Here is a 27,187-nt window from a genome sequence, read left to right as displayed (position 1 = left end):
GTAAGCTCGGATCCTTCTGAGTACCAGCCTCGTTTGCATGACCGACCAATTTGACCAACTCCACAATCAATCAACTTAATCAATCTGTTTTAATTCCTTTTACGAGGGCACTTTCTTTACATTCGCGTCGAGCATCACTAATCGATATCTTAGTTCATCTCGTTTCGTCAACATGTAAGTCTGAGGGTGTAAATCTCTCTTTTATTTATTGTTATTTACTTTTTGTATCATTAATGTAAGGTTTATGTCGAAAATACCAATTGAAACCGATTTCTAAAACCTCGTTTAAAACCCTTTTTACGGATTTCCAGTAGACAAACCGTCGAGAAAGGACGCAGTAACTGCTGCGCCTCTTCGAAAGAGCGCAGTACCTGCTGCGCCTCTTCGAAAGAGCGCAGTACCTGCTGCGCCTCTTCGTGAGGCTGCCGCAGTTCCTGCTTCCTTTCTTCTTCCTTCGTCCTCTGTAATTCGTTAAGTATTTGTTTTATTTGTTTTCTTTAATTCATTGTTGTAATAGCATGATAATCTCATATGTATATTGTTCATCATTCATTAGAATATAATTCGTCATAAATCCGACTTAAGTCCCTTATAATCTCATATTCGTGGGTTTTCGTCATTAAATTCAATCCGGGTTGTAGAAATTCAATTCATCAATATTGAGTTTCTGGAATTCGTCTTTGATATATTTTTCATCTGTCTATTATATTATTCGTCATTAATTCGTTAATTCATCATGTTTAGTTTATTTCATTCACCCATGTCACTAATTAATCATTCATATAGTTAATTCGTTTGCATCCGTCTCATCCATGTTTCGTTGCTTTTATGACCATTAATCACATGTAAATAACCTATTAATCACTTTCATCCGAGTAAATAAATTAATCAATCTTTGAATTTACCAACGAGTATTAACAACACGCAATTCCCGCTTCACAGCCAGACTTCAGGTCAGGAACAGACGCAACAACTGTTGCGCCTATTCCAAGGGCGTAGTCCTGCTGCGCCTGTTACGGGTTGAATTCTGTCCCTGAATTCCGTTCTGCCTTGACTTAGTTATTTAGCTTAGGTATAATTAAATATTAATCGTATTATCGCCTTCTGTTTTGTTCGTTAATGCATTCCCTTATTCGTTTTCTCAAATCATCCGTTTTAAAGGTATTTTCGACATAAATCGCCTATTCCATTGTAATTATTGTAATTCTTTTATTGTAATTTTCTTTTATTGTATTTATCATTATTTCTTGTATCATTTATATGTTTTCACTTGTAATTGAGCATTAAATCCTACTTCGACCCAATTGTATGCTAATTAATTGTTCACCGACATAGTCTAATCTTCACATGTTAGGATTAAAACTTGGATGTTGCATTGCATGCATATAGCCGGCGATATATCAAGTACGAATGATGTCCCTAATCATTAGTAGAGGCCGCTATCGAGGCGGGCGGGATTAGGTGTTCGATCAAAAGAGCTTCCTAATACGTACCCTCACCCCTTACTCCAGATCTCCGTGAACACCCATGTTCATTGACATCCACGAGAGTCATTCTAGACATAGAATGCTAAGGGTAACGATTGCTTAGTGTTCATGTCTCTACTTTGTGTATTGACATGAGACGAGGTATTTGAACGGTTCCAATTTCCCATAAAAATTGGTGGCGACTCCAACAAAAATGCAAACACTTGTTCTCTTCCTCCCAAGCGCCCCCGTGGGCCCCCCGCTGTCCACAAATTGATCTTTACAAATTAAGAAATGAGTCAAGTTTTTTGATGGATATGAGCGACAGTGCTGCGAGCGAGCTATCTGTTAATTTTTACCAAAAATATTTTTCTGTTTTACTTCTTTTTAAATTCTCCTGAACGGTCAATGGCTTTGACGACCTTCAATTCGATTGGGACCAATATTATACGCAAGTTCGATTCTATAGCAATTTGGCTCTTATCCTCTGCGATTCAGGTTTGGTTCAGTCCGGGTATGTCTCTAATAATCTTCGTGTTTTTTGGGGGTTTTGATTTTTATTGATTAGTACTCCCTCCTATTCAATATTTTCTTCCCTATTTCCTTAAACGGATTATTCAGGTTTTCTTCCCCTTTCTTATTTTGGAAACTTTTACTCTTATTTTATTCATCCCTCTCTCTTATTACCAAACCCCACCCAACTTTTACTCTTATTTTAGTCATCCCTCTCTCCTATCACCAAACCCCACCTAACTCACAATTCCTTATTTAATTCCTAATTATTCATTCCCTTTCTCCAATCCACAAACCCCACCATCTTCCTTTATTCATTCTTTAATCATCTCCTAAAATCTTGTGCCCACATCAAAGAGGAAGAAAACCCCGAATAGAAGGGAGTATATGCATTGCTGTTTATGTTCTTAATTTTTATAATAAAATCTCTGTATTTTCTGGAGATTGGTAATGCTTCTAATTAGAACATAAAAAAGGTTAAATTTTATAGAGAAAATGTAATTAGAACATAAAAAGGAAATTTTTTATCAAGAATGTCATTGATAATGCTGTCATTTATTGGATTGTATTGTTCATGTTGTTAGTAAGTAATTATTGTCCCCTGGCTTTCTGAGATTGGGATGATCTAATTGTATTTTTTGAACCAGGAGGTTGATGGTGGATGTGGAGGGGAAATCATGATGGGGGTTGATGGTGGATAAATAATTGATGTGAGTTGAGAGGTTTCTCTTCAGGTTTGTTTTTATTCCCTAATTTTAGTAGATCGTTGTGTTGTATGAAATTGATGATGATGATCACTTTAATTAGGGTTTATATTTAATGTCATCGTATTAGGTTACTATCAAGAGTAGTAGATGGCTGGAGACTAGAACAACATCAATAACAAGAGGATCTCCACAAACAACAAGACGATGAGGTAATTTATCATTTGCTTTGTTTAATTTCATGTATTATTCATATATTCGTTGTCATATAACTGAATGTTATTTGACTGTTAAATCTCCGCTTTCTGGAGATGTTAGATTGAATGTTGTGTAAAAGGAACCCTTATCATTTAATGAGTGTCAATTGAGTGGAGGAGTTTTCAGGTGTGTACTGTGTGATTATTGTTAGCAATATAGAACAATGCATCGTTTGATTATTTGATGTGGGTATGCATATTCTAGACGGGCTGTGATACGTACATTTTATATAGTCCTTTTAGGCCTTTTTATGCACGTATTTCTATCCTATTATCGAAGTTTTATGCTACGAAATGCCCCGAATATGCTACTTAGGAATGGACCAGAAAGTAGTGAAATCAAGCCTTTTACCGTCCGTTTTGCATGCATTTGGAGGAAGAGTGAATTTGGAGCGGAAATGTTGCTGTCTCGGGATGCGTGAAGCCATTTCGGGAGCTAAAAAGACAAGTCGAAGCTGAAACTAATGAAGTTATGAGCTGCTGAAGTCAAACTGACTCGATCGAGTGCTTTTCTGGTCGATCGAGTGCTTTTGGATGGAATAAGAAGTCGATCGAGTGTTTTCCGTGTTCGATTGAATAGTGTCTATTTAGGGTTTAATCGATCGAGTATATTTTCTACTCGATCGAGTGGTTTGAGCTTAATTCTACTCGATCGAGCTGTTTCAAATGGCTCGATCGAGTGGTTTCTCTAATGGGCTCGGGCTTTTTAGTCTATTTTTGTTATTAGGTCAAATAAAGTCCTATTTTTTATAAATAGGAAAGGAGGAGACGTCACTTATCATCTCTTATCATACCATACACTGTATACGTTACTTTTTCTCTTTCTTTGCCGGATTTTACTTTGTAATTCTCTCTTCCTCTTTTCTCTTTTATTTAATTAATGCTTATTTGTTCTTCTACCTTTTGTTCTCCCTTTACCCTTATTTATGTCTCGCTAATTTCTCTCTGCAAAAATTAGGGGATTCGATGAATGAATGTTAATTGCTAATTAGTTTGCAGATTGTTGTTGTTGTTTTTGTCTATGTTGTTAATCGCTGCTTTAATTGTATCTTGCTGATTGAATCGATGCAATTAGCCTTTTAAATTTTGGTAAGCCTTGACCTAGACCGGAAGGTTGGAAGGGGTGAGAGACCCGCAGTGAACAACAGAATGCTTTAGTGAGGGCGGAAGCTAAGCTAATAGTATTTTAGGGCGAATTGAGACCGGAAGGAGATATTCATTGCCCCTCAGACCCACACATCGACTAATATGTGACCTTAACTGCAATTAATTGACATTCATTGATGAACCGACATCCTAGTTTCCTTTCCCTCTGCTTAATTTCTCTTATCTCTATTTCTCTCGCCTTAATTTTATTAGTTTAGTCAAAACAATTCAAAACCCCCAACTGTGACCTTGACAGACCGAATAGACAAGTAGATAGTGACCGCCTCCCTGTGGAGATCGACCCTACTTACTGCTAGCTTCTGTTAGTGTAACTAGGTATTTTATTTTTGGTATCTGACGACGGTATCAAATTTTGGCGCCGTTGCCAGGGAGGCAACTACTGTATTTATTTGTTTAATTTTGTCTGTCTTTAGCCTCAAGGGATTTTTTCCTTGAGGCCGTTCTAATCTTTTTCTTTAGTGTTGTTTTGATAGGCCATACAGGTCCTACCGAGACAGTTCTAGGTAAAATATTGTCAAATGGAAGGCTTGAGTACCTTTGACCCGTCACCTATGTTCCATTATATGGCACAGCAGGTGATTTACTGCGGGAGATGTGGTGCTGCGGAGCACAATGCAGTTGTTTGCTTAGCTGAAAACGACGAGGTTTATGCATTCAAGCAGCGTAGACAAGCTAGTCAAACTGTTGTAATTGCGCCGCCAATTCTGCCTTATTAACGAGGCTACCGACAGCCTCCATTTATCTGGCCACCGCAACAACAAGCTCCTCCTCCTGATAAGCGGAAAGAAGATGATTGTTGAGTTGAAGTCGTTAGTGAAGGCGCTTGCACTCCAAGTGCAAGAACATGATAGATAAATTTTTGCGCAAATTGATGAGCTCGAGTCTGAAATAGCTCAGTTAGCTGCTGAGTCGAATATTGGGCAACCAGAGGAAGTCTGCGTTACCTACACAGAGGGTGGTCTTTCCAACGAAGGACCCGCGTTGCCTAGTGCTGCTGATGACTCGGATGACTCGGATTACGAAGTTCTATCAGATAATGAAGCTTTACACGAAGATTTATGCCCTGATCAGCAAGAATCACTCGATCGAATGGATTATAATCGTCGATCGAGTGAAATACCTGAAGAAACGTTCGATCGAACACATTACACCACTCGATCGAAGCAATTTTGCTTAGAGGAAGTACTCGATCGAATGTTTCTTATACTCGATTGAGTGATTATCATGAGGAAAGCTTTCGATCGAGTAACATTTCTACTCGATCGACTGATTTGGCCAGAGAGAGCAATGCAACGTCACTTGAGTTCGTTCTTGATGACGATTTTGATGGTGATAATGGTTACGGTGAATCTCCCCTTTTCAAAGCCGAGTTGGATGCGCTTGAGGCTGCGATTTACGGGACGGATTCCACAGAGGAGGGTGACGAGAAGGTAGTTGAGTCAGTGATTGCTCCTAGCACGGAAGAGGTAATATCTTCCTTTGTCAATGGTTCCGTCATTGAGAGCAACCAACCCGAGGTATTTAACGATAACTATATTATTGTTTGTTTAAGTAGTACATTGCCTTATTTGACTTATGCTTCGTATTTCAATGCGATACTCCCTCCCAGTCGGTCAAATAATTTAACAGTTTTTCCTCGTCCTTGTCGTCAGAAATTTCTTAAACTAAAACGATGCCCTGGATTATTTTATTAATTGCTCCTGAGCTCCTTTATTTTGTTGACAAATTTAGGAGCTGTCATAGGAAATTTGTTAGGCTTAAACGTTTATACATTTTATTTTCCTATGTTATTGTTCTACCTTGGTGCTACTTACAGTTTTGCGTAGCACATGCGCAGCTGTTTGATCGGTTGTTGCGCGCTTTGAGCTGTTTTGACCAGGCTATTTAATAGAGGCTCGTTGAAGAAAAGAAGGTCGAGCTGGGACCTGTCTGAAATTAGCGCTACCCGGGAGGCAACCCAGAGATTTTTATCTTTAGTTGTTTTTTTTAAACATTGCATTGCATTTCAAATTTGTTTGTAATAATTGGTTTTCATGCCATAGACTACATCAGTTGCGCTTGTTTTGTTAGTTTTGCGGGCTGTTATTTTGCGTCTTTGCAGGTATATATTAAGGATGACTCGATCGAGTACTTTTGTAACTCGATCGAACACTGTTGCTGCTAATGTCACTCGATCGAGTATATAAACATCTCGATCGAGTACCTGCCAAGGAGAAACCACTCGATCGACCATTATTCTTCCTCGATCGAGGAGTTTAAGATGCCCTTTGCTTGATTCGCTCCCTATGACGATGTTCTGGGCTATTTCGCGACCTCCCACGTTGCTGGCTGGTTTGGGGAGGTCCCTTATTTGCGTAATCTTGTAAGCTATCCGCATCTACACTCTTTCTCTTTTGGTTTGCATTTCCTTTCCATGTTTTGGTACAATGAGGGCATTGTACAGTTTGGTTTGGGGAGGTTATGCATCCATATATGTGTCTGCATGTTGTTTTTATTGCATTTCTGTTATCACGTTTAATTTCCGTATGCATTGTTGTTTATTTTCATAAAATTAAAAAAAAAAAAAAAATCAAAAAATTTCACGTTTACTTTTGCATATAGGTTGAGTCGGAACGGTGGATTTCAATGATGATATTGCTCTATAATTTGTCTTTTTGCTTAAGCCTTGCGATTAATTAATATCTTTTAGTTTTGTCTTCTGCATATCTACGAGTTAATGTTGAAATACAGCTGAACAAATAGACTTGACCTGATAATGTTGGCAACCTACTTATAATTTCTAAGATTTAGAGCCTTTTAAACTGGTGTCATTTATGACCGGTTTCATGTAGGATTGTGAGTAGTTACTCCTTGCATATCATGTATCATCAATTTGCACGTATATGAAATTCAATTGCTTTTTGCCGTCATATATTCGGGTTCGTGGTTGGTGTCATATGCAGGGAGGTGCTTACATTTCCCTTTTCTTTCATTTTTACCCATAAACTCCGCATTAGCCAAATTTTCCTGTTGACCCTTAGCTACATTCCAAATTTAGCCTGCCTTGTCAAGTTAGTTTAGTGTATGTTTTTGCGGTACATGTTTCATTGTGCCAAGTTTGGCTTCTTTTATATTGATTCGGAGTTGGTAATTTATGAAGAAAAGGAGGATGATGAAAAAGACGTGAAAAAGAAAGAAAAAAAATCGTGAACCATCAAAAAAAGAAAAAAAAATTCGAAAAAACCAGAGAAACCGAAAAGAAAAAAAAGAGAAGATTTGTTGAGACGGTTTCTGCTCCTACGCTTTATTTACATTTATTGAGAAGTATTTTCAGTTCGGTTTGGTGAGTTTTGTGCCAATTGGAGGGCACCGTGCTTAATTCTATAATAGAGTTGGAAACGGATGTTGTTATATGGTATTGTTTAGGTACTAGCTTGGCCTCCTATACCTCCATATTTCCATAAATGTTTTGCCTTTTCTTACACATTGCCTCACTTTAACATAATTTTTGTAAGCCCTCGGCTGTGACAGTACCTTGTTCGGTTGGAATGTATGTGTGGTAGCTAGAATTGTTTATCATATTGGTTGCATGCATGTTTATGTGGGTCGTAGTGAGCGACTATATTTATTTCTCTCTTACATTCATATGCTTACCCTTTGCTTCATGAGAGAAGAGTGACCCGTGAGAGTCCAATTTTAAAGGTCTTGCAAGGTCGACAGTTCAGCTCTATTATAAACATCCTACAACTCGTTTGCATTTGACTGTTTTGCTATAAGTGTTAGTTTGCTTGCATTAAATCAGTTTAAGTGGGCATTTGCAGCTAGCTCTGAGTTATCTTTTCCGTTCCATTAGTTTGCATTTAGTTTACTCGAGGACGAGTAAAGGTTCGGTTTGGAGAGATTTGATACGTGCATTTTATATAGTCCTTTTACGCCTTTTTATGCACGTATTTCTATCCTATTATCGAAGTTTTATGCTACGAAATGCCCCGAATATGCTACTTTGGTTTGTTTTGTTCTATTTGCAGGAATGGACCAGAAAGTAGTGAAATCAAACCTTTTACCGTCCGTTTTGCATGCATTTGGAGGAAGAGTGAATTTGGAGCGGAAATGTAGCTGTCTCGGGATGCATGAAGCCATTTCGGGAGCTAAAAAGACAAAGACGGTTTGAAACTAACGAAGTTATGAGTCTGCTGAAGTCAAAGTGACTCGATCGAGTGCTTTTCTCGGTCGATTGAGTGCTTTTGGATGGAATAAGAAGTCGTTCGAGTGTTTCCTTGTTCGATCGAATAGTGTCTATTGAGGGTTTACTCGATCGAGTATATTTTCTACTCGATCGAGTGGTTTGAGCTTAATTCTACTCGATCGAGCTGTTTCAAATTGCTCGATCGAGTGGTTTCTCTAATGGGCTCGGGCTTTTTAGTCTATTTTCGTTATTAGGTCAAATAAAGTCCTATTTCTTATAAATAGGAAAGGAGGAGACGTCACTTATCATCTCTTATCATACCATACATCGTATACGTTAATTTTCTCTTTCTTTGCCGGATTTTACTTTGTAATTCTCTCTTCCTCTTTTCTCTTTTATTTAATTAATGCTTATTTGTTCATCTACCTTTTGTTCTCCCTTTACCCTTATTTATGTCTAGCTAATTTCTCTCTTCTAGGATTAGGGGATTCGATGAATGAATGTTAATTGCTAATTAGTTTACAGATTGTTGTTGTTGTTTTTGTCTATGTTGTTAATCGCTGCATTAATTGTATCTTGCTGATTGAATCGATGCAATTAGCCTTTTAAATTTTGGTAAGCCTTGACCTAGACCGGAAGGTTGGAAGGGGTGAGAGACCTGCAGTGAACAATAGAATGCTTTAGTGAGGGCGGAAGCTAAGCTAATAGTATTTTAGGGCGAATTGAGACAGGAAGGAGATATTCATTGCCCCTTAGACCCACACATTGACTAATATGTGACCTTAACTGCAATTAATTGACATTCATTGATGAACCGACATCCTAGTTTCCTTTCCCTCTGCTTAATTTCTCTTATCTCTATTTCTCTCGCCTTATATTTATTAGTTTAGTCAAAACAATTCAAAACCCCCAACTGTGACCTTGACAGACCGAATAGACAAGTAGATAGTGACCGCCTCCCTGTGGAGATCGACCCTACTTACTGCTAGCTTCTGTTAGTGTAACTAGGTATTTTATTTTTGGTATCTGACGACGGTATCAAATTTTGGCGCCGTTGCCAGGGAGGCAACTACTGTATTTATTTGTTTAATTTTGTCTGTCTTTAGCCTCAAGGGATTTTTTCCTTGAGGCCGTTCTAAGCTTTTTCTTTAGTGTTGTTTTGATAGGCCATACAGGTCCTACCGAGACAGTTCTAGGTAAAATATTGTCAAAGGGAAGGCTTGAGTACCTTTGACCCGTCACCTATGTTCCATTATATGGCGCAGCAGGTGATTTACTGCGGGAGATGTGGTGCTGCGGAGCACAATGCAGTTGTTTGCTTAGCTGAAAACGACGAGGTTTATGCATTCAAGCAGCGTAGACAAGCTAGTCAAACTGTTGTAATTGCGCCGCCAATTCTGCCTTATTAACGAGGCTACCGACAGCCTCCATTTATCTGGCCACCGCAACAACAAGCTCCTCCTCCTGATAAGCGGAAAGAAGATGATTGTTGAGTTGAAGTCGTTAGTGAAGGCGCTTGCACTCCAAGTGCAAGAACATGATAGATAAATTTTTGCGCAAATTGATGAGCTCGAGTCTGAAATAGCTCAGTTAGCTGCTGAGTCGAATATTGGGCAACCAGAGGAAGTCTGCGTTACCTACACAGAGGGTGGTCTTTCCAACGAAGGACCCGCGTTGCCTAGTGCTGCTGATGACTCGGATGACTCGGATTACGAAGTTCTATCAGATAATGAAGCTTTACACGAAGATTTATGCCCTGATCAGCAAGAATCACTCGATCGAATGGATTATAATCGTCGATCGAGTGAAATACCTGAAGAAACGTTCGATCGAACACATTACACCACTCGATAGAACAGCTGCTTAGAGGAAGTACTCGATCGAGCTGTTTCTTATACTCGATTGAGTGATTATCATGAGGAAAGCTTTCGATCGAGTAACATTTCTACTCGATCGACTGATTTGGCCAGAGAGAGCAATGCAACGTCACTTGAGTTCGTTCTTGATGACGATTTTGATGGTGATAATGGTTACGGTGAATCTCCCCTTTTCAAAGCCGAGTTGGATGCGCTTGAGGCTGCGATTTACGGGACGGATTCCACAGAGGAGGGTGACGAGAAGGTAGTTGAGTCAGTGATTGCTCCTAGCACGGAAGAGGTAATATCTTCCTTTGTCAATGGTTCCGTCATTGAGAGCAACCAACCCGAGGTATTTAACGATAACTATATTATTGTTTGTTTAAGTAGTACATTGCCTTATTTGACTTATGCTTCGTATTTCAATGCTATACTCCCTCCCAGTCGGTCAAATAATTTAACAGTTTTTCATCGTCCTTGTCGTCAGAAATTTTTTAAACTAAAACGATGCCCTGGATTATTTTATTAATTGCTCCTGAGCTCCTTTATTTTGTTGACAAATTTAGGAGCTGTCATAGGAAATTTGTTAGGCTTAAACGTTTATACATTTTATTTTCCTATGTTATTGTTCTACCTTGGTGCTACTTACAGTTTTGTGTAGCACATGCGCAGCTGTTTGATCGGTTGCTGCGCACTTTGAGCTGTTTTGACCAGGCTAATTAATAGAGGCTCGTTGAAGAAAAGAAGGTCGAGCTGGGACCTGTCTGAAATTAGCGCTACCCGGGAGGCAACCCAGAGATTTTTATCTTTAGTTGTTTTTTTTTAAACATTGCATTGCATTTCAAATTTGTTTGTAATAATTGGTTTTCATGCCATAGACTACATCAGTTGCGCTTGTTTTGTTAGTTTTGCGGGCTGTTATTTTGCGTCTTTGCAGGTATATATTAAGGATGACTCGATCGAGTACTTTTGTAACTCGATCGAACACTGTTGCTGCTAATGTCACTCGATCGAGTATATAAACATCTCGATCGAGTACCTGCCAAGGAGAAACCACTCGATCGACCATTATTCTTCCTCGATCGAGGAGTTTAAGATGCCCTTTGCTTGATTTGCTCCCTATGACGATGTTCTGGGCTATTTCGCGGCCTCCCACGTTGCTGGCTGGTTTGGGGAGGTCCCTTATTTGCGTAATCTTGTAAGCTATCCGCATCTACACTCTTTCTCTTTTGGTTTGCATTTCCTTTCCATGTTTTGGTACAATGAGGGCATTGTACAGTTTGGTTTGGGGAGGTTATGCATCCATATATGTGTCTGCATGTTGTTTTTATTGCATTTCTGTTATCACGTTTAATTTCCGTATGCATTGTTGTTTATTTTCATAAAATTAAAAAAAAAAAAAAAAAAAAATCAAAAAATTTCACGTTTACTTTTGCATATAGGTTGAGTCGGAACGGTGGATTTCAATGATGATATTGCTCTATAATTTGTCTTTTTGCTTAAGCCTTGCGATTAATTAATATCTTTTAGTTTTGTCTTCTTTTTTTTTTTTTTTTTTTTTTTTTTTTTTTTTTGGTAAATGTAAAAAATATATTAATAAACCAAACACCAAATACATCAACTTTTCAAGCTGACATGAGAATCAGCTAGCCATGAATCTAATTACATATTACATAAGTTTCTCAAGCCAATTACGGTCTCTCCTTGACATTGTGCCCTTGCATTCTTTGTTGAATTATTGCTCGAACTTCAAATGAATCGTTTTGGACAACTCTTTGGAGCTTGGATCTGCAACTCATGTCTGCACGCCATTTCGTTGCCTCCAAATGTGATAAGTAACAGCATTCAGAATGCTATTAATAATTCCAACTTTCAGTCTGGACAATCTAGCATTCCCCCTCCAATCCTGGTCTCTAGTTTCGTGCAAAGAGTAAGTAACCGGTCAATTACAAATCAAGGCCATCACCGCCTTATCAGATCGGGCATTTAAAAAACAGAGATCGCAAAGTTTCTTCCTCATTCCCACAGATGCAGCAGAGATTATCACTAGCAATGTTGAGTCTAAAGAGCTTGTCCTTAGTGTTAAGCCCCCGATGATGGTACATCCAGGCTATAATAGAATGTTTAGGGACAGACCACTTATTCCAAACCAGATGATGCCACTCTATATCAGGACTAGAGTGATGTAGCCAAGCATACCCTTTAGCAATGGAATACTCTTTACCAGGGCAGGAGCTCCATTCATTCTCGATGTAAGCGGGTTGCATCTCAATCTTCAATCTGCAAACCTTCTTCCACGTCCAACTTGCTGCATTAGGACACTGATAACTATCCCAGGTAGTCCCTCTCATGTAAATGCTATGGATCCATTGAACCCAAAGTTTGTTAGGGTGAGCATGGATCCACCAAAGTAGCTTACCAATTGCAGCTTTATTCCATATGACTTCATTCTTAAGTCCCGGACCTCCTGTCTTTTCCCATTACAAATTTTATCCCATGCCACTGTAGGTGTCTTAAAGTATTCAGAGCTTCCACACCACAGAAAGTTCCTACATATGGCTTCAATCTTAGCAATGACACCTTTTGGCAAGATGAAAATAGAAGCCCAATAGGTGTGTAAGGACTTGAACACAGCTTTGACCAGGACTAACCTCCCTGCATATGATAGTTTTTTGGTCCCCAACATTCTGATTCTCTCTAACACCTTGTCTATTAGAGGTGACAGGTCTTTGATAGTTAACTTAGATGGTTTGATTGGCACCCCTAGATATTTGAATGGGAGGGTCCCTTCAATGCAGCCTGAAACCTGGACAATATCAGCTCTAACTTCAGGTGGCACCCCATTGAAATACACATTTGATTTGCCTTTGCTCATCTGCAAGCCTGAGGCCTTGGAAAAAGTGGCAAAAGTTCTGAGTAGCACCATAATAGAACCTATATCCCCTTTGCAAAATAGGAGAAGGTCATCAGCAAACATTAGACTACTCAGTTGCATTCTTTTACAAAGAGGGTGGAAATTAAAGTTCATAGTAGTGGTAGTGTAAGCAAGGAGCCTGGTAAGATATTCCATACATATGGTAAACAATAAAGGGGAGAGTGGATCTCCTTGTCTCAAACCTCGTTGCCCTTTGAACCACCCAAAAGAATCACCATTCAGAGACAAAGTATAGGTGGCAGTAGTCACACACTCCTTGATAAGATTGATAAATGGCATTGGCATATTAAGCTCAATCATCATTTGAAACAGAAACCCCCATTCTACAGAGTCATAGGCCTTCTGTAGGTCAATCTTAAACAAACATCTAGGGGATACAGACTTCCTCCCATAGAGTCTCACCAGATCCTGACATATGAGAATGTTTTCCATGATGCTTCTGCCTTGAATGAACCCTCCCTGAGTGAGAGAGATGATATGAGGAAGTACTTTAGCCAGCCTGGAACAAAGAATTTTGGATATGCATTTGTATACCACATTGCAAAGCAGTAATTGGTCGAAATCGCATTACAAAGAGTTGGGTTAGACACTTTAGGAATTAGAGTAATGCTAGTAGCATTCAACTGTTTCAATAATTGGCCATTTCTGAAAAACTCCTGAATTGCCTCACAAAAATCCCCACCAATCTGATCCCAACTAGCTTTGAAGAACTGGCTAGAGTAACCATCCGGACCAGGAGCTTTCTCATTAGGTATGCTAAACAGCACCTCTTTAATCTCCTCATTAGTCACAGGACTCATCAGCTGCTGAATGTGGTTTGCTTCACATTTGTTCCCATAGCTCATAACTGTCTTACTAACTGCCACAGTAGGAGTGCTCCTCCCAAGTAATTCAGTGTAGAATTGAATAAAACTGTTCTGAATCCCACTAGGAGTTACATGAATGTCTCCATGTTGATCTGCAATTTGAAGCACCTGATTCTGCCTTCTTCTAGTTCTTAAAACCCCATGGAAGTAAGCAGTGTTGGAGTCCCCTTCACCGCTCCATTTTATTTTAGACTTCTGTGACAGGAAGTCCTGCTGAGCCTCTGCTAGATTCCTATACTCCTCCCTTAACTGACATTCCTGGCTGATAAGAGCAGGGTCATTAGGTCTCACTCCCAATTCCTGTTGCACCTGAGATAGCCTGGTAAGAGCTATCTCTGCATTCTTCTCAATATCAGAAAATTGAGACTTGTTTAGTCCTCTTAAGGAAGGTTTTAGATTTTTTAACTTCTTCACTAACTCAAACATTTTGGTGCCTGTATTATGACATTGCCATCCTTCTTGCACCACCTCTTGAAAGTTAGAAGCCCTACTCCACATATTGAAATACTTAAAAGGCCTAACCTTAGCATTCTGCTGACTAGCATTGCTTACCAAACAAGGAGTGTGATCAAAAAGACCCTCAGGGAGAAACTGAGCAATCAAATCAGGGAAAGAATTTTGCCACTCCTGGTTTATAAGCCATCTATCCAGCTTACTGTACACCCTATCTGCAGGGCATTGTTTATTGTTCCAGGTGTACGTTGCTCCCATAGCAGGGCTATCTAGCAATTCACACTGATGAATACAATTCAGGAAAGGCTCAGCATCAGACCTGGAAAAAGCACCTCCAATCCTCTCATCAGCATTAAGCACACAATTAAAGTCCCCTGCTACTGCCCAAGGCCCTTGAATTGAACCAGCAATACGTATCAGATTATTCCACAGGGACTCCCTATCCTTACCATCATTAAAAGCGTAAACTACAGTCCAGTTAAAACTCACATTCTCAGGCTTTTGAGTAATCTTCATATGAATATATTGGGGATCATATTCTATGAACTGGACATCATAATTATTGACTTGCCACAGAATCCAGATTCGCCCACCAGGATGATAGGCAGTGTTAGTAGAGATGCTCCAATTATTAAACACATTCACAGCTTTATTCACATTCTGTGGCTTGATCTTAGTCTCAATTAATCCAAAAATACCAACATTATTATCAAAAAGGAATTTATTTATAAACAACTGCTTATTCCTCCTATTCATACCTCGTACATTCCAAAAACCAAGATTTAACATTAATTAGGCTTTGGAATTACGTGGCCCTCTAAATTTGGTGCTAATTCTTTTGAACCTCCAGTCTGAGTGCCAACCTGATCAGAGATAGGTTTATCAAGCTTTGGAAACTCAGCAATCTGTACTAATACAGGCTCTTCTGCTGCTCTCATTGGCTGCATTCTAGGAGTTACCAGTGGATTGTCCTGGACAGGGATGCTTTTGGGTAAAACAACCACTGGTCTCCAAACTTGCTTGGCTTGCTTCACAGGGGGAGGAGGTCTAGCATCTTTCTTGCTAATCATTCTGCATTGAGCCACCTCATGTCCCAACCTCTTACATCCTTTGCATGAAACTGGTTTCCATTCATATTCAATATCAATGTCAGTCACTTGCTGTTTCTCATCCATTACCTTAATAGTCTTAGGGAATTTTTGGTCCACTTGTACTTCTACCATGACCCTAGCATATCCCAACCGGGTCTTAAGATCGATGTGATATCATTCTGGATATAGGATCCTATGGCCCCTGCAAGCTTAGGGAGACTCTGCCCCCAGAATTTCAGAGGTAGCTTATGCAAACGAACCCATGTAGGCACACTCTTGATCTCCTCTTTCTCAAGGGGGATATCTTCCTTCCATTGTTTAATAATGACTGGCTTGCTGTCAAACAGGTAATGCTTGACCTTCAATAATTGTTCAAAGATCTCTTTAGTTTGGAAACGAACCAAAAATACTCCATTCGGCATGAAAGATATTTTGTCTATCTTATGTTTGTACCATATTCTACGTAAATATCCTTCTAATATGGCCATGGGAGGGTTTGCTCCTACCACAAATCCATAGATAGCCTGTTTCCAATATTCGACTTCCTCATGAACATCATCACTAGTAATTTGAATCATTGGGATGTCATCAGTCTCCATATTATGGGACTGTGTCTTGCCATGCACGTTAGTCCATTCACCCTGTTCAGCAACTTGTGGTGACTGTTCTTGCTCTTCCTGCGTGGCATCAGTAATAGTCTCAACTACAGTCTCCTCATCATCCAAACTGAACGGAGTTATACCAACCAGATCTTGCATACAAGCATGTTTTGTGGCCTCATCGTCATTAGGTTTTTGAGTCCTTTTCTTCGAACTAGAAGAAAGTTGTTGCTTCCCTCTAGTAGTCCCCCCCTTCCTCTTAGTAATATTGCGAAGTTTTGCAGATTTCGAGGCCGAATTCCTTGCCATTGTTGCAAGAGAATCGTCCTCAAAATCGCTAAAGGAGTCGCCTTCTTAGAGAGGATTAGGGTTTTTTTCTGGTCGAAAAAAAACCCTTGTTAATAACATTGCATATCTACGAGTTAATGTTGAAATACAGCTGAACAAATAGACTTGACCTGATAATGTTGGCAACCTACTTATAATTTCTAAGATTTAGAGCCTTTTAAACTAGTGTCATTTATGACCGGTTTCATGTAGGATTGTGAGTAGTTACTCCTTGCATATCATGTATCATCAATTTGCACGTATATGAAATTCAATTGCTTTTTGCCGTCATATATTCGGGTTCGTGGTTGGTGTCATATGCAGGGAGGTGCTTACATTTCCCTTTTCTTTCATTTTTACCCATAAACTCCGCATTAGCCAAATTTTCCTGTTGACCCTTAGCTACATTCCAAATTTAGCCTGCCTTGTCAAGTTAGTTTAGTGTATGTTTTTGCGGTACATGTTTCATTGTGCCAAGTTTGGCTTGTTTTATATTGATTCGGAGTTGGTAATTTATGAAGAAAAGGAGGATGATGAAAAAGACGTGAAAAAGAAAGAAAAAAAATCGTGAACCATCAAAAAAAGAAAAAAAAAATTCGAAAAAACAGAGAAACCGAAAAGAAAAAAAAAAGAGAAGATTTGTTGAGATGGTTTCTGCTCCTACGCTTTATTTACATTTATTGAGGAGTATTTTCAGTTCGGTTTGGTGAGTTTTGTGCCAATTAGAGGGCACCGTGCTTAATTCTATAATAGAGTTGGAAACGGATGTTGTTATATGGTATTGTTTAGGTACTAGCTTGGCCGCCTATACCTCCATATTTCCATAAATGTTTTGCCTTTTCTTACACATTGCCTCACTTTACCATAATTTTTGTAAGCCCTCGGCTGTGACAGTACCTTGTTCGGTTGGAATGTATGTGTGGTAGCTAGAATTGTTTATCATATTGGTTGCATGCATGTTTATGTGGGTCGTAGTGAGCGACTATATTTATTTCTCTCTTACATTCATATGCTTACCCTTTGCTTCATGAGAGAAGAGTGACCCGTGAGAGTCCGATTTTAAAGGTCTTGCAAGGTCGACAGTTCAGCTCTATTATAAACATCCTACAACTCGTTTGCATTTGACTGTTTTGCTATAAGTGTTAGTTTGCTTGCATTAAATCAGTTTAAGTGGGCATTTGCAGCTAGCTCTGAGTTATCTTTTCCGTTCCATTAGTTTGCATTTAGTTTACTCGAGGACGAGTAAAGGTTCGGTTTGGAGAGATTTGATACGTGCATTTTATATAGTCCTTTTACGCCTTTTTATGCACGTATTTCTATCCTATTATCGAAGTTTTATGCTACGAAATGCCCCGAATATGCTACTTTGGTTTGTTTTGTTCTATTTGCAGGAATGGACCAGAAAGTAGTGAAATCAAACCTTTTACCGTCCGTTTTGCATGCATTTGGAGGAAGAGTGAATTTGGAGCGGAAATGTAGCTGTCTCGGGATGCATGAAGCCATTTCGGGAGCTAAAAAGACAAGACGAAGCTGAAACTAACGAAGTTATGAGCTGCTGAAGTCAAAGTGACTCGATCGAGTGCTTTTCTGGTCGATTGAGTGCTTTTGGATGGAATAAGAAGTCGTTCGAGTGTTTCCTTGTTCGATCGAATAGTGTCTATTGAGGGTTTACTCGATCGAGTATATTTTCTACTCGATCGAGTGGTTTGAGCTTAATTCTACTCGATCTAGCTGTTTCAAATTGCTCGATCGAGTGGTTTCTCTAATGGGCTCGGGCTTTTTAGTCTATTTTCGTTATTAGGTCAAATAAAGTCCTATTTCTTATAAATAGGAAAGGAGGAGACGTCACTTATCATCTCTTATCATACCATACACTGTATACGTTAATTTTTCTCTTTCTTTGCCGGATTTTACTTTGTAATTCTCTCTTCCTCTTTTCTCTTTTATTTAATTAATGCTTATTTGTTCATCTACCTTTTGTTCTCCCTTTACCCTTATTTATGTCTAGCTAATTTCTCTCTTCTAGGATTAGGGGATTCGATGAATGAATGTTAATTGCTAATTAGTTTACAGATTGTTGTTGTTGTTTTTGTCTATGTTGTTAATCGCTGCATTAATTGTATCTTGCTGATTGAATCGATGCAATTAGCCTTTTAAATTTTGGTAAGCCTTGACCTAGACCGGAAGGTTGGAAGGGGTGAGAGACCTGCAGTGAACAATAGAATGCTTTAGTGAGGGCGGAAGTTAAGCTAATAGTATTTTAGGGCGAATTGAGACCGGAAGGAGATATTCATTGCCCCTTAGACCCACACATTGACTAATATGTGACCTTAACTGCAATTAATTGACATTCATTGATGAACCGACATCCTAGTTTCCTTTCCCTCTGCTTAATTTCTCTTATCTCTATTTCTCTCGCCTTATATTTATTAGTTTAGTCAAAACAATTCAAAACCCCCAACTGTGACCTTGACAGACCGAATAGACAAGTAGATAGTGACCGCCTCCCTGTGGAGATCGACCCTACTTACTGCTAGCTTCTGTTAGTGTAACTAGGTATTTTATTTTTGGTATCTGACGACGGTATCAAATTTTGGCGCCGTTGCCAGGGAGGCAACTACTGTATTTATTTGTTTAATTTTGTCTGTCTTTAGCCTCAAGGGATTTTTTCCTTGAGGCCGTTCTAAGCTTTTTCTTTAGTGTTGTTTTGATAGGCCATACAGGTCCTACCGAGACAGTTCTAGGTAAAATATTGTCAAAGGGAAGGCTTGAGTACCTTTGACCCGTCACCTATGTTCCATTATATGGCGCAGCAGGTGATTTACTGCGGGAGATGTGGTGCTGCGGAGCACAATGCAGTTGTTTGCTTAGCTGAAAACGACGAGGTTTATGCATTCAAGCAGCGTAGACAAGCTAGTCAAACTGTTGTAATTGCGCCGCCACTTCTGCCTTATTAACGAGGCTACCGACAGCCTCCATTTATCTGGCCACTGCAACAACAAGCTCCTCCTCCTGATAAGCGGAAAGAAGAGATTGTTGAGTTGAAGTCGTTAGTGAAGGCGCTTGCACTCCAAGTGCAAGAACATGATAGATAAATTTTTGCGCAAATTGATGAGCTCGAGTCTGAAATAGCTCAGTTAGCTGCTGAGTCGAATATTGGGCAACCAGAGGAAGTCTGCGTTACCTACACAGAGGGTGGTCTTTCCAACGAAGGACCCGCGTTGCCTAGTGCTGCTGATGACTCGGATGACTCGGATTACGAAGTTCTATCAGATAATGAAGCTTTACACGAAGATTTATGCCCTGATCAGCAAGAATCACTCGATCGAATGGATTATAATCGTCGATCGAGTGAAATACCTGAAGAAACGTTCGATCGAACACATTACACCACTCGATCGAACAGCTGCTTAGAGGAAGTACTCGATCGAGCTGTTTCTTATACTCGATTGAGTGATTATCATGAGGAAAGCTTTCGATCGAGTAACATTTCTACTCGATCGACTGATTTGGCCAGAGAGAGCAATGCAACGTCACTTGAGTTCGTTCTTGATGACGATTTTGATGGTGATAATGGTTACGGTGAATCTCCCCTTTTCAAAGCCGAGTTGGATGCGCTTGAGGCTGCGATTTACGGGACGGATTCCACAGAGGAGGGTGACGAGAAGGTAGTTGAGTCAGTGATTGCTCCTAGCACGGAAGAGGTAATATCTTCCTTTGTCAATGGTTCCGTCATTGAGAGCAACCAACCCGAGGTATTTAACGATAACTATATTATTGTTTGTTTAAGTAGTACATTGCCTTATTTGACTTATGCTTCGTATTTCAATGCTATACTCCCTCCCAGTCGGTCAAATAATTTAACAGTTTTTCATCGTCCTTGTCGTCAGAAATTTCTTAAACTAAAACGATGCCCTGGATTATTTTATTAATTGCTCCTGAGCTCCTTTATTTTGTTGACAAATTTAGGAGCTGTCATAGGAAATTTGTTAGGCTTAAACGTTTATACATTTTATTTTCCTATGTTATTGTTCTACCTTGGTGCTACTTACAGTTTTGTGTAGCACATGCGCAGCTGTTTGATCGGTTGCTGCGCACTTTGAGCTGTTTTGACCAGGCTAATTAATAGAGGCTCGTTGAAGAAAAGAAGGTCGAGCTGGGACCTGTCTGAAATTAGCGCTACCCGGGAGGCAACCCAGAGATTTTTATCTTTAGTTGTTTTTTTTTAAACATTGCATTGCATTTCAAATTTGTTTGTAATAATTGGTTTTCATGCCATAGACTACATCAGTTGCGCTTGTTTTGTTAGTTTTGCGGGCTGTTATTTTGCGTCTTTGCAGGTATATATTAAGGATGACTCGATCGAGTACTTTTGTAACTCGATCGAACACTGTTGCTGCTAATGTCACTCGATCGAGTATATAAACATCTCGATCGAGTACCTGCCAAGGAGAAACCACTCGATCGACCATTATTCTTCCTCGATCGAGGAGTTTAAGATGCCCTTTGCTTGATTCGCTCCCTATGACGATGTTCTGGGCTATTTCGCGGCCTCCCACGTTGCTGGCTGGTTTGGGGAGGTCCCTTATTTGCGTAATCTTGTAAGCTATCCGCATCTACACTCTTTCTCTTTTGGTTTGCATTTCCTTTCCATGTTTTGGTACAATGAGGGCATTGTACAGTTTGGTTTGGGGAGGTTATGCATCCATATATGTGTCTGCATGTTGTTTTTATTGCATTTCTGTTATCACGTTTAATTTCCGTATGCATTGTTGTTTATTTTCATAAAATTAAAAAAAAAAAAAAAATCAAAAAATTTCACGTTTACTTTTGCATATAGGTTGAGTCGGAACGGTGGATTTCAATGATGATATTGCTCTATAATTTGTCTTTTTGCTTAAGCCTTGCGATTAATTAATATCTTTTAGTTTTGTCTTCTGCATATCTACGAGTTAATGTTGAAATACAGCTGAACAAATAGACTTGACCTGATAATGTTGGCAACCTACTTATAATTTCTAAGATTTAGAGCCTTTTAAACTAGTGTCATTTATGACCGGTTTCATGTAGGATTGTGAGTAGTTACTCCTTGCATATCATGTATCATCAATTTGCACGTATATGAAATTCAATTGCTTTTTGCCGTCATATATTCGGGTTCGTGGTTGGTGTCATATGCAGGGAGGTGCTTACATTTCCCTTTTCTTTCATTTTTACCCATAAACTCCGCATTAGCCAAATTTTCCTGTTGACCCTTAGCTACATTCCAAATTTAGCCTGCCTTGTCAAGTTAGTTTAGTGTATGTTTTTGCGGTACATGTTTCATTGTGCCAAGTTTGGCTTGTTTTATATTGATTCGGAGTTGGTAATTTATGAAGAAAAGGAGGATGATGAAAAAGACGTGAAAAAGAAAGAAAAAAAATCGTGAACCATCAAAAAAAGAAAAAAAAAATTCGAAAAAACAGAGAAACCGAAAAGAAAAAAAAAAAGAGAAGATTTGTTGAGATGGTTTCTGCTCCTACGCTTTATTTACATTTATTGAGGAGTATTTTCAGTTCGGTTTGGTGAGTTTTGTGCCAATTAGAGGGCACCGTGCTTAATTCTATAATAGAGTTGGAAACGGATGTTGTTATATGGTATTGTTTAGGTACTAGCTTGGCCGCCTATACCTCCATATTTCCATAAATGTTTTGCCTTTTCTTACACATTGCCTCACTTTACCATAATTTTTGTAAGCCCTACGGTGATGTGATTACCTTGTTCGGTTGGAATGTATGTGTGGTAGCTAGAATTGTTTATCATATTGGTTGCATGCATGTTTATGTGGGTCGTAGTGAGCGACTATATTTATTTCTTTCTTACATTCATATGCTTACCCTTTGCTTCATGAGAGAAGAGTGACCCGTGAGAGTCCGATTTTAAAGGTCTTGCAAGGTCGATAGTTCAGCTTTATTATAAACATCCTACAACTCGTTTGCATTTGACTTTTTGCTATAAGTGTTAGTTTGCTTGCATTAAATCGTTTAAGTGGGCATTTGCAGCTAGCTCTGAGTTATCTTTTCCGTTCCATTAGTTTGCATTTAGTTTACTCGAGGACGAGTAAAGGTTCGGTTTGGAGAGATTTGATACGTGCATTTTATATAGTCCTTTTACGCCTTTTTATGCACGTATTTCTATCCTATTATCGAAGTTTTATGCTACGAAATGCCCCGAATATGCTACTTTGGTTTGTTTTGTTCTATTTGCAGGAATGGACCAGAAAGTAGTGAAATCAAATATTTTACCGTCCGTTTTGCATGCATTTGGAGGAAGAGTGAATTTGGAACGGAAATGTAGCTGTCTCGGGATGCATGAAGCCATTTCGGGAGCTAAAAAGACAAGTCGGTTTGAAACTAACGAAGTTATGAGCTGCTGAAGTCAAAGTGACTCGATCGAGTGCTTTTCTGGTCGATTGAGTGCTTTTGGATGGAATAAGAAGTCGTTTGAGTGTTTTCCTTGTTCGATCGAATAGTGTCTATTGAGGGTTTACTCAATCGAGTATATTTTCTACTCGATCGAGTGGTTTGAGCTTAATTCTACTCGATCGAGCTGTTTCAAATGGCTCGATCGAGTTGTTTCTCTAATGGGATCGGGATTTTTAGTCTATTTTCGTTATTAGGTCAAATAAAGTCCTATTTCTTATAAATAGGAAAGGAGGAGACGTCACTTATCATCTCTTATCATACCATACACTGTATACGTTAATTTTTCTCTTTCTTTGCCGGATTTTACTTTGTAATTCTCTCTTCCTCTTTTCTCTTTTATTTAATTAATGCTTATTTTTTCTTCTACCTTTTGTTCTCCCTTTACCCTTATTTATGTCTAGCTAATTTCTCTCTTCTAGGATTAGGGGATTCGATGAATGAATGTTAATTGGTAATTAGTTTGCAGATTGTTGTTGTTGTTTTTGTCTATGTTGTTAATCGCTGCTTTAATTGTATCTTGCTGATTGAATCGATGCAATTAGCGTTTTAAATTTTGGTAAGCCTTGACCTAGACCGGAAGGTTGGAAGGGGTGACATACCCGCAGTGAACAATAGAATGCTTTAGTGAGGGCGGAAGCTAAGCTAATAGTATTTTAGGGCGAATTGAGACCGGAAGGAGATATTCATTGCCCCTTAGACCGACACATCGACTAATATGTGACCTTAACTGCAATTAATTGACATTCATTGATGAACCGACATCCTAGTTTCCTTTCCCTCTGCTTAATTTCTCTTATCTCTATTTCTCTCGCCTTAATTTTATTAGTTTAGTCAAAACAATTCAAAACCCCCAACTGTGACCTTGACAGACCGAATAGACAAGTAGATAGTGACCGCCTCCCTGTGGAGATCGACCCTACTTACTGCTAGCTTCTGTTAGTGTAACTAGGTATTTTATTTTTGGTATCTGACGACGGTATCAAATTTTGGCGCCGTTGCCAGGGAGGCAACTACTGTATTTATCTGTTTAATTTTGTCTGTCTTTAGCCTCAAGGGATTTTTTCCTTGAGGCCGTTCTAATCTTTTTCTTTAGTGTTGTTTTGATAGGCCATACAGGTCCTACCAAGACAGTTCTAGGTAAAAGATTGTCAAAGGGAAGGCTTGAGTACCTTTGACCCGTCACCTATGTTTCATTATATGGCGCAGCAGGTGATTTACTGCGGGAGATGTGGTGCTACGGAGCACAATGCAGCTGTTTGCTTAGCTGAAAACGACGAGGTTTATGCATTCAAGCAGCGTAGACAAGCTAGTCAAACTGTTGTAATTGCGCCGCCACTTCTGCCTTATTAACGAGGCTACCGACAGCCTCCATTTATCTGGCCACTGCAACAACAAGCTCCTCCTCCTGATAAGCGGAAAGAAGAGATTGTTGAGTTGAAGTCGTTAGTGAAGGCGCTTGCACTCCAAGTGCAAGAACATGATAGATAAATTTTTGCGCAAATTGATGAGCTCGAGTCTGAAATAGCTCAGTTAGCTGCTGAGTCGAATATTGGGCAACCAGAGGAAGTCTGCGTTACCTACACAGAGGGTGGTCTTTCCCACGAAGGACCCGCGTTGCCTAGTGCTGCTGATGACTGGGATGACTCGGATTACGAAGTTCTATCAGATAATGAAGCCTTACACAAAGATTTATGCCCTGATCAGCAAGAATCACTCGATCGAATGGATTATATTGGTCGATCGAGTGAAATACCTGAAGAAACGTTCGATCGAACACATTACACCACTCGATCGAACAACTGCTTAGAGGAAGTACTCGATCGAGCTGTTTCTTATACTCGATCGAGTGATTATCATGAGGAAAGCTTTCGATCGAGTAACATTTCTACTCGATCGACTTATTTGGCCAGAGAGAGCAATGCAACGTCAATTGAGTTCGTTCTTGATGACGATTTTGATGGTGATAATGGTTACGGTGAATCTCCCCTTTTCAAAGCCGAGTTGGATGCGCTTGAGGCTGCGATTTACGGGACGGATTCCACAGAGGAGGGTGACGAGAAGGTAGTTGAGTCAGTGATTGCTCCTAGCACGGAAGAGGTAATATCTTCCTTTGTCAATGGTTCCGTCATTGAGAGCAACCAACCCGAGGTATTTAACGATAACTATATTATTGTTTGTTTAAGTAGTACATTGCCTTATTTGACTTATGCTTCGTATTTCAATGCTATACTCCCTCCCAGTCGGTCAAATAATTTAACAGTTTTTCATCGTCCTTGTCGTCAGAAATTTCTTAAACTAAAACGATGCCCTGGATTATTTTATTAATTGCTCCTGAGCTCCTTTATTTTGTTGACAAATTTAGGAGCTGTCATAGGAAATTTGTTAGGCTTAAACGTTTATACATTTTATTTTCCTATGTTATTGTTCTACCTTGGTGCTACTTACAGTTTTGTGTAGCACATGCGCAGCTGTTTGATCGGTTGCTGCGCACTTTGAGCTGTTTTGACCAGGCTAATTAATAGAGGCTCGTTGAAGAAAAGAAGGTCGAGCTGGGACCTGTCTGAAATTAGCGCTACCCGGGAGGCAACCCAGAGATTTTTATCTTTAGTTGTTTTTTTTTAAACATTGCATTGCATTTCAAATTTGTTTGTAATAATTGGTTTTCATGCCATAGACTACATCAGTTGCGCTTGTTTTGTTAGTTTTGCGGGCTGTTATTTTGCGTCTTTGCAGGTATATATTAAGGATGACTCGATCGAGTACTTTTGTAACTCGATCGAACATTGTTGCTGCTAATGTCACTCGATCGAGTATATAAACATCTCGATCGAGTACCTGCCAAGGAGAAACCACTCGATCGACCATTATTCTTCCTCGATCGAGGAGTTTAAGATGCCCTTTGCTTGATTCGCTCCCTATGACGATGTTCTGGGCTATTTCGCGGCCTCCCACGTTCTTTGGCTGGTTTGGGAGGTCCCTTATTTGCGTAATCTTGTAAGCTATCCGCATCTACACTCTTTCTCTTTTGGTTTGCATTTCCTTTCCATGTTTTGGTACAATGAGGGCATTGTACAGTTTGGTTTGGGGAGGTTATGCATCCATATATGTGTCTGCATGTTGTTTTTATTGCATTTCTGTTATCACGTTTAATTTCCGTATGCATTGTTGTTTATTTTCATAAAATTAAAAAAAAAAAAAAAAAAAATCAAAAAATTTCACGTTTACTTTTGCATATAGGTTGAGTCGGAACGGTGGATTTCAATGATGATATTGCTCTATAATTTGTCTTTTTGCTTAAGCCTTGCGATTAATTAATATCTTTTAGTTTTGTCTTCTGCATATCTACGAGTTAATGTTGAAATACAGCTGAACAAATAGACTTGACCTGATAATGTTGGCAACCTACTTATAATTTCTAAGATTTAGAGCCTTTTAAACTAGTGTCATTTATGACCGGTTTCATGTAGGATTGTGAGTAGTTACTCCTTGCATATCATGTATCATCAATTTGCACGTATATGAAATTCAATTGCTTTTTGCCGTCATATATTCGGGTTCGTGGTTGGTGTCATATGCAGGGAGGTGCTTACATTTCCCTTTTCTTTCATTTTTACCCATAAACTCCGCATTAGCCAAATTTTCCTGTTGACCCTTAGCTACATTCCAAATTTAGCCTGCCTTGTCAAGTTAGTTTAGTGTATGTTTTTGCGGTACATGTTTCATTGTGCCAAGTTTGGCTTGTTTTATATTGATTCGGAGTTGGTAATTTATGAAGAAAAGGAGGATGATGAAAAAGACGTGAAAAAGAAAGAAAAAAAATCGTGAACCATCAAAAAAAGAAAAAAAAAATTCGAAAAAACAGAGAAACCGAAAAGAAAAAAAAAGAGAAGATTTGTTGAGATGGTTTCTGCTCCTACGCTTTATTTACATTTATTGAGGAGTATTTTCAGTTCGGTTTGGTGAGTTTTGTGCCAATTAGAGGGCACCGTGCTTAATTCTATAATAGAGTTGGAAACGGATGTTGTTATATGGTATTGTTTAGGTACTAGCTTGGCCGCCTATACCTCCATATTTCCATAAATGTTTTGCCTTTTCTTACACATTGCCTCACTTTACCATAATTTTTGTAAGCCCTCGGCTGTGACAGTACCTTGTTCGGTTGGAATGTATGTGTGGTAGCTAGAATTGTTTATCATATTGGTTGCATGCATGTTTATGTGGGTCGTAGTGAGCGACTATATTTATTTCTCTCTTACATTCATATGCTTACCCTTTGCTTCATGAGAGAAGAGTGACCCGTGAGAGTCCGATTTTAAAGGTCTTG

Source organism: Silene latifolia, chromosome 1 (assembly GCF_048544455.1).
Source record: "Silene latifolia isolate original U9 population chromosome 1, ASM4854445v1, whole genome shotgun sequence".
Taxonomy (NCBI): Eukaryota; Viridiplantae; Streptophyta; class Magnoliopsida; order Caryophyllales; family Caryophyllaceae; genus Silene; species Silene latifolia.
The sequence above is the reverse complement of the archived record's forward strand: the minus strand, read 5'-3'. Positions refer to the sequence as shown.